Genomic DNA, 12,078 nt, shown 5'->3' on the forward strand with positions numbered 1-12,078 from the left:
GGCAAGAGATCCCAAACCTGGTGCCACTGGGAGAGTGGTAGTGCCTCAGGCATTTAGAAAGTTTATCCTCACTTTGGCCCCTAGCTGGACATTTGGGACAAACCAAGACATCGGACAGATTATCCTCACTTTGGCCTCTAGCTGGGCATTTGGGACAAACTAAGACATCGGGCAGATTAGTGAACCATTTCTATTGTTAGTGAACTATTATGTCCCATAAAGTAAGGGAGCTTTGTAGCTCCTGTGTCACCTGTCAAGCAAGTGGCAGACAGGTGGCCATCCAAAGCCCCCCCTCATTCCACTTCCAGTGCAGGGGGTCCCCTTTGAAAGGGTTGGTGTGGACATTGTGGGTCCACTTGAACGTCCCAAGGCCTCAGGGAATCAATACATACTGGTAGTAGTGGATCATGCTACCAGATACCCTGAAGCAATTCCCCTTAGGTGACTACTGTCCCTGCAATAGCCAAGGCCCTAAATGGTCTCTTTAATAGAGTGGGTTTCACTAAGGAGGTGGTTTCAGACAGAGGTACCAACTTCATGTCAGCTTACCTCAAACACATGTGGCATGACTTATAAGTTCACCACACCTTATCATCCACAAACCAATGGTAATAGAGCACTCTGACAGTCCCTGGGCTAGCCCAGTGGTCTTGGTCCCCAAACCTCATACCTAAGATGGAAAGAGAAAAATTAGGTTTTGTGTGGACTACAGAGGACTCAATTCTGTCACCAAGACAGATGCTCACCCCATACCCAGAGCAGATGAACTGATTGACAAGTCAGGTGCAACCACATTTCTGAATACCTTTGACTTAACTGCAGGGTACTGGCAAATTAGGATGGCACCTGGAGCAAAAGAGAAAACAGCATTCTTAACACCTGATGGGCATTATCAGTTTACTGTTATGCCCTTTGGCTTAAAGAATGCCCCTGCCACCTTCCAAAGGTTGGTGAATCAAGTCCTTGCTGGCTTGGAGTCCTTTAGTGCAGCATATCTAGATGATATTGATGTCTTTAGTTCCAACTGGCAGGATCACCTGGTCCACCTGAAGAAGGTTTTGCAGGCCCTGCAAGCAGCAGGCCTCTCTATCAAGACATCCAAATGCCAGATAGGGCAGGGAACAGTTGTGCACTTGGGCCTCCACTTGGGCCACCACCTTGTAAGTGGAGGCCAAGTGCAACCCTTATAACCCAAGATCCTGACAATTCTGGACTGGGAAGCTCTAAAAACCCAGACTCAAGTCAGGGCATTCCTTGGCTTGACTGGGTACTACAGGCGGTTTATGAAGGGATATGGATTCATAGCGACTCCCCTCACAGAACGTACCTCCAAGAAAATGCCCAAGAAAGTAAACTGGACCTAGACTGTCAAAAGGCCTTTGGCACCCTAAAAGAAGCTATGTGCTCAGCACCATTTCTAAAAGATCCAGATTATTTTGAGAAATTCAATGTGCAGACAGATGCCTCTGAACATGGGATAGGAGCAGTCCTGTCCTAAACCAATGATGATGTCCTTGACCAGCCTGTTCCTTTCATTAGCAGGAGGGTACTCCCCAGGGAGCAGCGTTGGAGTGCCATTGAGAGGGAGGTCCTTGCGGTGGTTTGGTCATTTAAAAAGTTGAGAGCATAATTGTTTGGTACTCACTTTATAGTTCAAACTGACCACAGACATCTCAGATGGCTCATGCAAATAAAAGGAGAGAACCCTAAACTTTTGAGGTGGCCTATACCCCTACAGGGAATGGACTTTGTAGTGGAACACAGACCTAGGACTACCCATGCCAATGCAGATGGCCTTTCCAAGTTCTTCCACTTAGACAATGAAGACTCTCTTGGGAAAGGTTAGTCTCATCCTCTTTCATTTGGGGGGTGGGTTCTGTAGGAAAATCCCACTGTTGGCATGATCACCCTCACTTTTTGCCTAGTTTTGATGCCAGCTTTGATTGGAAGTGTTATAGGACCCTGCTAACCAGGTCCCAGCACCTGTGTTCTTTCCCTAAAACTGTACCTTTATTTCCACAATTGGCACAGCCCTGGCACACAGTTAAGACTCTTGTAAAAGTACCCCTGGTACCAAGGGCCCTGTGGCCAGGGAAAGTCCCTAAGGGCTGTAGCATGTACTATGCCACCCTCAGAGACCCCTCACTCAGTGCATGCACACTGCTTTGCAGCTTGTGTGTGCTGGTGAGGAGAAAAGACAAAGTCGACATGCCACTCCCCTCAGAGTGCCATGCCCACAAACCACTGTCTGTGGCATAGGTAAGTCACCCCTCTAGCAGGCCTTACAGCCCTAAGGAAGGGTGCACTATACCACAGGTGAGGGCATAGCTGCATGAGCACTATGCCCCTACAGTGTCTAAATCCATTCTTAGACATTGTAAGTGCAGGGTAGCCATACTGAGTATATGGTTTGGGAGTTTGTCATAACAAACTCCACAGCACCATAATGGCTACACAGAATACTGGGAAGTTTGGTATCAAACTTCTCAGCACAATTATCCCATACTGATGCCAGCGTGGGATTTATTGAGAAATGCACACAGACGGCATCTTAGACATGCCCCCTATTTGTTAGCCCTACTGTTAGTGTGTGACTGACCAGTCTGTGCCAGCCTGCCACTTCCAGACGAGTTTCTGACTTCATGGGTTGAGTGCCTTTTTGCACTCTGTGGTCAGAAACAAAGCCTGTCCTGGGTGGAGATGCTTCACACCTCCCCCTGCAGGAACTGTAACACCTGGCGGTGAGCCTCAAAGGCTCAAGCCTGGTGTTACAATGCCCCAGGGCACTCCAGCTAGTGAAGATACCCGCCCCTGGGACGCAGCTCCCACATTTGGCGGCAAGTCAGTGGAAGTAATGAGAAAAACAAGGAGGAGCCACCCCCTCAGCCAGGTCCACCCCTAAGGTGATCAGAGCTGAAGTGACCCCCTCCTTGGAAAATCCTCCATCTTGTTTGGGAGTATTTAGCCCAATAGGGATAGGGATGTGCGCCCCTCCCCAAAGGGAGGGAACACAAGGAGGGTGTAGCCACCCTCAAGGATAGTAGCCATTGGCTACTGCCCTGTGATCCTAACACACCCCTAAATTCAGTATTTAGGGGCGTCCGTGATCCCAGAACTTCAGATTCCTGAAGACCTACAAAGAAGAAGGACTGCTGACCTGGAAAACCCTGCAGAGAAGAAGGAAGACGACAAGTGCTTTGGCCCCAGCCCTACCGGCCTGTCTCCTGCTTCAGAGAACCTGCACAACGAACAGCAATGCATCCTACGGGCCCAGCGACCTCTGCTGACTCAGAGGACTGCCCTGCACCCAAGTTCAAGAACTCCTGTGGATAGCGGACCTGTCCAACCAAGAAAGAAGAAACCATCTTTAAAGGGACTCCCACCTCATGCCAGAAGCGTGAGTCCCCAACACTCTGCACCTGACGCCCCCGGCCTGTGTCCAGAGAAATCAACTATCCAGACAGGTCCCCCAGGTGACTCCGACGACGTGTCCACTCTAGGCTGACCTCCCTGCACCCCCACAATGACGCCTGCAGAGGGAATCCCGAGGACCCCCCTGACCGCAACTGCCTGGGACGAAGATATTCGACACCTGGAAGAAGCACTGCACCCGCAACCCCCAGGCCCGTGAGAAACCGACCACCGGTGCAGCAATGACCAGCAGGCGGCCCTTGCCCAGTCAGTGACTTGCCTGAGAGGCCCCCCTGTGCCCTGCCTGCAGCACCTAAGTGACCCCCAGGCCACTCCATACAGTTCTATTGAGAATCTGACACCCTGTTGGCACACTGCACCTGGCCGCCCCCGTGCCGCTGAGGGTGTGGTTTTTGTGCCTACTTGGAGCCCCTCCAGTACTTCTCCAAACCCTCCTGGTCTGCTCTCCGAGAACACGGGTACTTACCTGCCAACAGACTGGAACCGGAGTACCCCTTATCTCCATAGACGCCCACGTTATTTTGGCTCCTGTTTGACCTCTGCACCTGACCGGCCCTGTGTTGCTAGTGCTGGGTGTTTGGGGTTGCCTTGAATCCCCAACGATGGGCTACCTATACTCCAGAGATTGAAGCGGCAAGTGTGGTACTTACCTCTGATACTGTACTGTACTCACCTCCCCCAGGAACTGTTGAAATTTGCAGTGTCCACTTTTAAAATAGCTTTTTGCCATTTTAATGAAAACTGTGTACAGTATTGAATCTATTCAAAGTCTCAACTATTACTATGCAAAGTACCTTTCTATTAATGTACTTACCTGCTAAATGAATCTTGTGGTTCTAAAAATAAACTAACAAAAGAATATTTTTCTATATAAAAACCTATTGGCCTGGAGTTAAGTCATTGAGTGTGTGTTTTAACTTAGTGCTTGTGTATGTACAACAAATGCTTAACACTACTCTCTGATAAGCCTAACTGCTCGACCACACTACCACAAATAGAACATTAGTATTACTTATTATTGCCTCTGTCAAGCCTCTTGGGGAATCCCTGGACTCTGTGCACACTATGGGGGTCGTTACGACCCCGGCGGTCGGCGATAATGTGGCGGTAAGTACAGCCAACAGGCTGCCGGTAATTACCGCCACATTATGACATTGGCGGGTTGGCAGAAGCCAACCCCCCAATGTACCACTCTGACCGCCACGGCGGTAACAGCCGCCGGGCTGGAGATATACATCTCCAGCCCGGCTGCTGCCATTGTGCGGCCTGAGGGATTATGACCCCGCCTACCGCCATGGTTTTTGTGGCATTCGTAACGCCACAAAATCCATGGCGGTAGGCCATGTCAGTGACAGGGAATTCCTTCCCTGTCACTAATAGGGGTCTCCTCACCTCCCCTACCTCCCCTACCTCTACATACCCCCCCAACATCCACACCCCCCCTTCACTAACATACACACACATACACACACACACATACATACACGCATGCATACAGCCAATCACGACACATCCGCACACACTTCCAAACATACACGCAGACACGCATTCACATTTCACAACATACATGCACTCACAGGTCCGTACATGCACACACGCATTCAGCACTGGACACACAAAAACACCCCCCCACACACACACAGACACACAACACCCCCCTCCTCTGTCGAAGACCCGACTTACCTGGATCCAGGGGGTCCTCCAGCAGGAGACACGACGGGGCTCTGCTACCGCCAGCAGCGCCCGCCATGCAGTATTATTTGTCATAATACGGCTGGCGGCGGTCTACTGGCGTGGCGCTGCTGGTGGTAGCAGCTCCACCTTACTGCCATCCGCAGGTATGGCCACAGCCGGATTTCCACTATTCTTATGGCAGAAATCCGGCTGTGGTCATAATATTGCGGCGGCTAGTAGCCATGGCGACGGTCTTTTGGCGGCCGTTGCTGCAGGGGTAGGCGTTTTTTACCGCCAATGTTGAAATGAGGGCCTATATCTCATTTTGATATAGTATATACAGAGCCAGATTCCTACAGGTGTATGATGGTGTTGTCTGATACAACCAATTAACTGAGTATAAAAACTAAAATGTTTGCATTCATCATTTACTTCTGATATACAGCAGGTATGGCTGAGAACCAAGTCAATGCCAATAAAGGCAGCTGGGTGTCCCAGAACAAATCATTTGTGTGGTACAGAGGTAGCTAACATCATCAGTGATGGGCATCTGTCAGTGTTACAGGATACATTTCCAATTGTGCCTGTTGTCAGATGTGTCACAGGTCTCAATATTGAAACTACATGACCCCACCAATGACAGCTGAAGAACCAGACTTACCTGTCCAAGACAAAGTACACATGAACATTGTGAACGGCGGGTACACTGGATGGCGAATGCATGGACCAGTAGACGTGAGGTTGCAGAGAAAGTGAAAGCTCCTTTGTCTATAGGGGAAGCATATAGGGATTACAAGACAGTAATGTTTCCATTTTCCATTCCCCTAATTTGCCCAGTGCACTCATAAGAAGGCCAAGATACTCAGGCAACTGACACAAAATGATTGCTAAAACAAAGAGGATTTATTATGAAAACATCAACCTATCTAGTAACTAAAACCTTCGCTACCCTAAGCTAACCTATACTGACTATGCTCATCAAACAACTACATATATCTAACATAATCTAAACTTATCTTACACATGGAACACCACACTCTAAACATTGCCCCCTCCCCTTAAGAAACAAGATACAAGTAGGACAACAATTACTAAACTACACATGTACTAACATCCTATTTCCTATACAAATATATATATTTTTAGACTTTTCTAAAATGTTTATTTTTTTTATTTTTTTATTTTATTACATAAATACACATACCCAAACATTATCCCCACCCAACTCTCCACCCAAAAAAACTTTATAATTAAACCCCCCAACATACTTAACCTAACTAATGCCTACCCTATACTAACCTAATACTAACTATCTAAAACCCAACCCACAACTAACAACCGCAATAGGGAGGGGAAGGAACTGAGAGGTAGTCCAAATAGTCCTTGTTAGAAATGGGGTCTCTAGTTGGCAGAGGTATACACCACAATTCTAGTCAGGGTAAGTCACACACAATCCAAATTATCCTGTGCCCACCCTCTGGTAGCTTGGCACGGAGCAGTCAGGCTTAGCTTAGAAGGCAATGTGTAAAGTATTTGTGCAATAAATCATACAGTAACACAGTGAAAATACCACAAAATACACCACACAGGTTTAGAAAAATATATGATATGTATCTGATTAAATTAAGGTCAAAACGATAAAGATTCAATAAGCACAAGTTGCGATTTTAATTTTGCAAGATTAAAAAGAGTCTTAAATCTTAGAAATCAACAGTTGTCTCTTGGTTTCATAAAGTACCTGGTTTGCATCAAAAATAACATGCATGGAGACCGCAAAGGAGGAGATGCGTGGGAAAATAGGGCGTGCGTCAGATATTACAGGGCCCACAGACATTGTGTTGTTTCTTTCCACACTGCAAGGGGCTTTGCGTTGATTTCCGACGCGCAGTCTTGGTTCCTCACTTCGATGCAGGGATCTTTTTGACACCCAGGGACGATGCAGGGAAATCCTGGGTGTGCAGGAAAAAGTTACAGGCGTTGTGTTGTTCTGGCAGGCGATACGCTGAATTTTCTGTCGCACTGCAGGCGCTGCATCGATTCTTCACTCGGGAAGTATGGCTGTGTCGTTCCGGTTTGGCTGTGTGTTGATCCGGTAGGCTGTATGTCAAAGTTCCGGCCGCAAGGCAGGCGCTGTTTCAATTGTTTACTCGGGAAGTTGTGCCCCGTCGTTCCGGCTCAGCTGTGCGACGATTTCTCGGTCGCAAAATGGCTATGCATCCTTTCCGGCAAGCTGTGTGTCGATTTTCGGCGCACAAGGAGTTTCCCCAAGAGATAAGTCTTGGCCCTGAGACTTCAGAAAACAGGAGGGCAGCAGGGCAGCAGGGCAACAGCAGGGCAGCAGTCCTTTTCAGCAAAGCAGTTCAGATGAGTCCTTTGGGCAGCCAAGCAATTCCTCTTGACAGGTTGCAGGTTCAGGTCCAGAAGTGTGTACTATGGTGGGGTCAGAGACCAGGTTTATATACCCAAAAATGTCTTTGAAGTGGGGGAGACTTCAAGGAGTGGTTTTGAAGTACACAAGTACCCCTTTCAGTACGGGTCTGTCTGCCATGGTCCTAGTAGGGGGTTTGGCAGTCCACTGTGTGAGGGCAGGCCACTAGCCTTTGAAATGTAAGTGTCAGACCCTCCACCCTTTCAGCCCAGTAAGACCCATTCAGTACGCAGATGAGTGCAGATGTGACTGAGTATCCTGTGTTTGTGGTTTTCTGGGTGAAATGCACAAGGAAGTTGTCAACCAGCCCAGCCCAGACATTGATTGGAGACGAGCTGTAAGGCACAGATGGATTTTAAGTGCAGAGAAATGCTCAATTTCTAAAAGTGGCATTTCTAAAATAGTAATATAAAATCCAACCTCACCAATAAGCAGGGTTTTCTATTACCATTCTGACCATACTAAATATGACCTGGTTACTCCTTTCTGACCAGAATCTACCACTCAAACAGTATGTGACGGTAGCCCTAATGCTAAGCTATGAAAGGAGCAGGCCTCACAGTAGTGGAAAATGTATTTAGGAATTTCCAACTACCAGGACAAATAAAACACACATGTTCATGTCCTGCCTTTTACCTACATAGCACCCTGCCCCATGGGTTACCTAGGGCCTACCTTAGAGGTGACTTATATGTAGAGAAAGGTGTCAAGTACTTTTAAATGCCAAGTCGAAGTAGAAGTAAAACTGCACACACAGGCCTTGCAATGCCAGGCCTGAGACATGGTTAAAGGGCTACTTATGTGGGTGGCTCAACCAGTGCTGCAGACCCACTAGTAGCATTTAATTTACAGGCCCTGGGCACATGTAGTGCACTTTACTAGGGACTTATAAGTAAATTAAATATGCCAATTGGGAATGAACCAATATTACCATGTTTATGGGAGACAGCATATGCACTTTAGCACTGGTTGGCTTTGGTAAAGTGCGCAGAGTCCTAAAACCAGCAAAAACTGTGTCAGAAAAGTGAAGTGCGGCAGGCAAAAAGTTGGGGAATGGCCACCCTAAGGTTCTCAGGTCTAACAGTCCTAAAGTTCATTTTTTCTGTTTTATGATATTCTTCTTGATGAACTTTAACATTCTCCGGTTGTCAGCCGATTCCTCCTCCAGTTTGTCCAGTCGCTAGAGGATAGCATTCAGGTACCTCCTGAGGTCCAGCTCAAACTGAGTCAGTAAACCAGCTGCTGGTGGCATTACCTATGGCTGTCTGCTGACAGGTGGTGCTGATGTTTCGGGCGTAGGTGGAGCTGGGACCCCTTGCAACCCTGAGGTGCTGGCTCCTGTGTCCCTTGGTGCCTGCATCGTGGGACCACCGTGTGGAAAGGCATGCCATTCCCCGGAAGCTTTCTCATGCATATAATGGCTGAGTATCCTACAGTATCCCGGTTCCACTTCTAGGATGTGAGGGTAACGGTCTGTCCTCTGCTCAAGGGTCATGTTGGCAGCTGAAATATGAGGACAAGCAAGCATCAGTATCAGCATTGGATGGAGTTTGTACAGAGTTTAAACTTACACTGCAACAGTAACTGACACAGTACCACACACATTCCACAACAATGACGTGATCCTCATCTATGTCTAAAACCAACTAGACATCACCAGTATCACGTACATGTAAGTGAGATGACGGCAATCCATAGTAAATCAAAAGGGCCCAGGACTGATAGGAACAAATACAACCTTCATCAACATTTGTGTCATGTAACTTGTGAGGATCATGTGCCTCTACAGGTCTGAATTAACTGCCTCTCTGGCCATTAGGGGGCCTGGGCATGCTATCCATTTCCTCAACACCCCTGGTGATACATCACGGCCTGACCACACATTATGGAGTTAAGGTGGGGCCCATATCATTGTGGGGCTGCTAACTACAAACCTGCTATTCTGAGGTCAGGTAAATCTACATTCATGTGTCCTGGTGTAAGACCTGCCCTGAGTATATGTGACAAGGAGCCACCCCATATCCCATTATGTGTCCACATGTGCAACTGATGCAATGTTGGCAGAAGAATGGTTGGGCAAAGTCTGAGCTGCACATCACAGTTGTCAACACATTACAGAACTAAAACTCCCTACGCTGTGCTATGTAGTCCTACTTGTGTAAAACTGCACACACAAGGTGGCTGTATGGATGGTCCACAGTGATATTAGCACAGCATTGAGTGCTGCAGCTGTATCCTGAAATGTGTTATATCATTAGCACATGCATGTCATACATCATCAAGATACCAGCTACACACACACAATTCACATCATTTGCATATGTGATGTGACCTACAACCGTCAAAATTATCATGGTGGCAGGACAATGTTGTGAAAACTGTGGACATCTGGGCCCATATTCATGGGAAAATGACAAGGCGCGATGCAGAGCCAAAATTTGCAGCGCCGCGCTCCCGTCAATTTCACAACACAGGGATGCGCCGTATTTAATTGGATAAGGCGTACACCTGTGTTGTCCCCTGCATTGGCCCTAAATTTAGCTGACTGCACCAATGCAGGCATCCTTGCACCATTGTGCATGGATGTCTGCGTTGAGGGGTGCTATTGTTCATGTGCAGGAAGGTGTCCCTTCCTGCACATAAAAAAACATTTCTGGCAATTTTGCTCTTTCTATGCGGGCTGCAGAATGGAGCATGCATAGAAAAAGGGGAAAATGAGGAGGATAAAAGTATTCCTCCTCGCAGTGCCTTGCTAATGCCACCCCTGGGGTGGCATTTGATTATGGCGCTGCCTCAGGTTTACGGAATCTCTTGGATCTGAGGCAGCATCAAAATGCAATGGATGTTGCTGTGGCATGCCCACAGCAACACCCATTGCACGCTGCTCTGACGCTGAAAACTGCGTCAGAGAGGCCCATAATTACAAGGAGGCGTAACGCCACAAAAATTGTGTTACACCTTCTTGTAAATAATAAGCTGAGATTAGCGCTACTGGAGCGTCAAGTTAAGTGATGCTCCAGTGGCGATAGGGGCTCTTACATATGGCCCCTGGTGTGGAAGAATCATGGACCTTTCCAACAACCATCTGGAGTGGAGTTGTCCACAAATTGTGAACACTACTGACTGTTGTGCAGCACATAATGGCTCCTGCTGTCCTACAACAAATTAGATCTGAAGGTTACTGAGGCACATGTGGTATGTGTGTCTCCTACATAAACCCCATAGTTACTTCTGCAGACAGAACACACATCTGTACCATCATGTCAATAAGTGTATGTTATGTGTGGCACACGGTGCTGACAATGGTGCTGTGACAAAGTGGTTGTCAACAGGCATGCTATGTACATGTACAGCTGCCTTGTGACCCATAATGGTAGACAGCTATGAATATGTGGTCAGCCATAACTATTCCTATTACACACGTTGGCCTGTGAACTACATGCAAGCCATTCTATTTGCATAACATTCCAACATACATGATGTCATTATCCATCCTCCTATGATAACAGATCATTGGTCAGAACCAAATACTTCTGTCATTGCATTCCACACCTCTGACTGACTCACAGCATTCCCTGGATTGGCGCACAGGACGCACAATATGACACTTACTGGATGCTTTGGGGTCTTGTATACACAGCACCTCTCCAATGGTGTAGCGGGCTGGTCCACCTGCAAGACATTAATGGAAAACATTGCTTAGTGTAAAAGGCAAGTTGCAGTACATGGACAACATTGTACAGTGTAAACTTGTTAGGCTGAAAGAGGTAGTTGTCCTAGTGGTAGATCACAGTAACTTGCCAACTTCTATGATCACTCTATCACACATACTCTCAAATAAGGTAGACCCACGCACTTACAAACCATCACTGTCCCTGAAACTCCTGTGGTGCTTCTCACTGCACCATTTATACATGACATTGTCATGCAGCTGTCTGGTAGCATGACACCTCCATTACCATATAGGACTGCTTGATAATGTTTATTCCATCTGAGGGGCATGCAGTGGTTGTCGCAGTGCCTGGCCCATTGTAGCACCCATAGCATTTCTGCCTGCATCTGATGCTGTAAACATCTACATCATTGTCACAGCTAACTGACAAACTACTACCCTGGGGTTGTGTGGGTATTCCAAGGTGTTGAGGAATGCCATCATACATCCTTCAGTCAAGTAAGGTATCTGTGTGTGCCATCTCAAGGTACACATACTTTCAAAATAGCTATGGGAGTGTACACATGTAATGTTGAGATACCTACTTGCACATTGACTGGATGTAATCATGGATGTAGTGCCAATAGTGTGTGGCCTGCCATTGCTGCCATTGTATACCATTGTTAGTCTAGAGAGGAATTAGTGCCTGGGCATAGATATATGACTCAACATGGACACACTTGCTCAGTGGCTAAAGGATGCATCTGGGGGTGTAGGTTAGTGAGTCGTATGCCAGTGATAGAGCTGATGCAGGGCAGCCCATACTGTCAGTGAGAAGCGGCCTGTGGGACTGACTCTGCATATGTGTCTGGTTATTGACATCTTATAGGCT

Source organism: Pleurodeles waltl, chromosome 6 (assembly GCF_031143425.1).
Source record: "Pleurodeles waltl isolate 20211129_DDA chromosome 6, aPleWal1.hap1.20221129, whole genome shotgun sequence".
Taxonomy (NCBI): Eukaryota; Metazoa; Chordata; class Amphibia; order Caudata; family Salamandridae; genus Pleurodeles; species Pleurodeles waltl.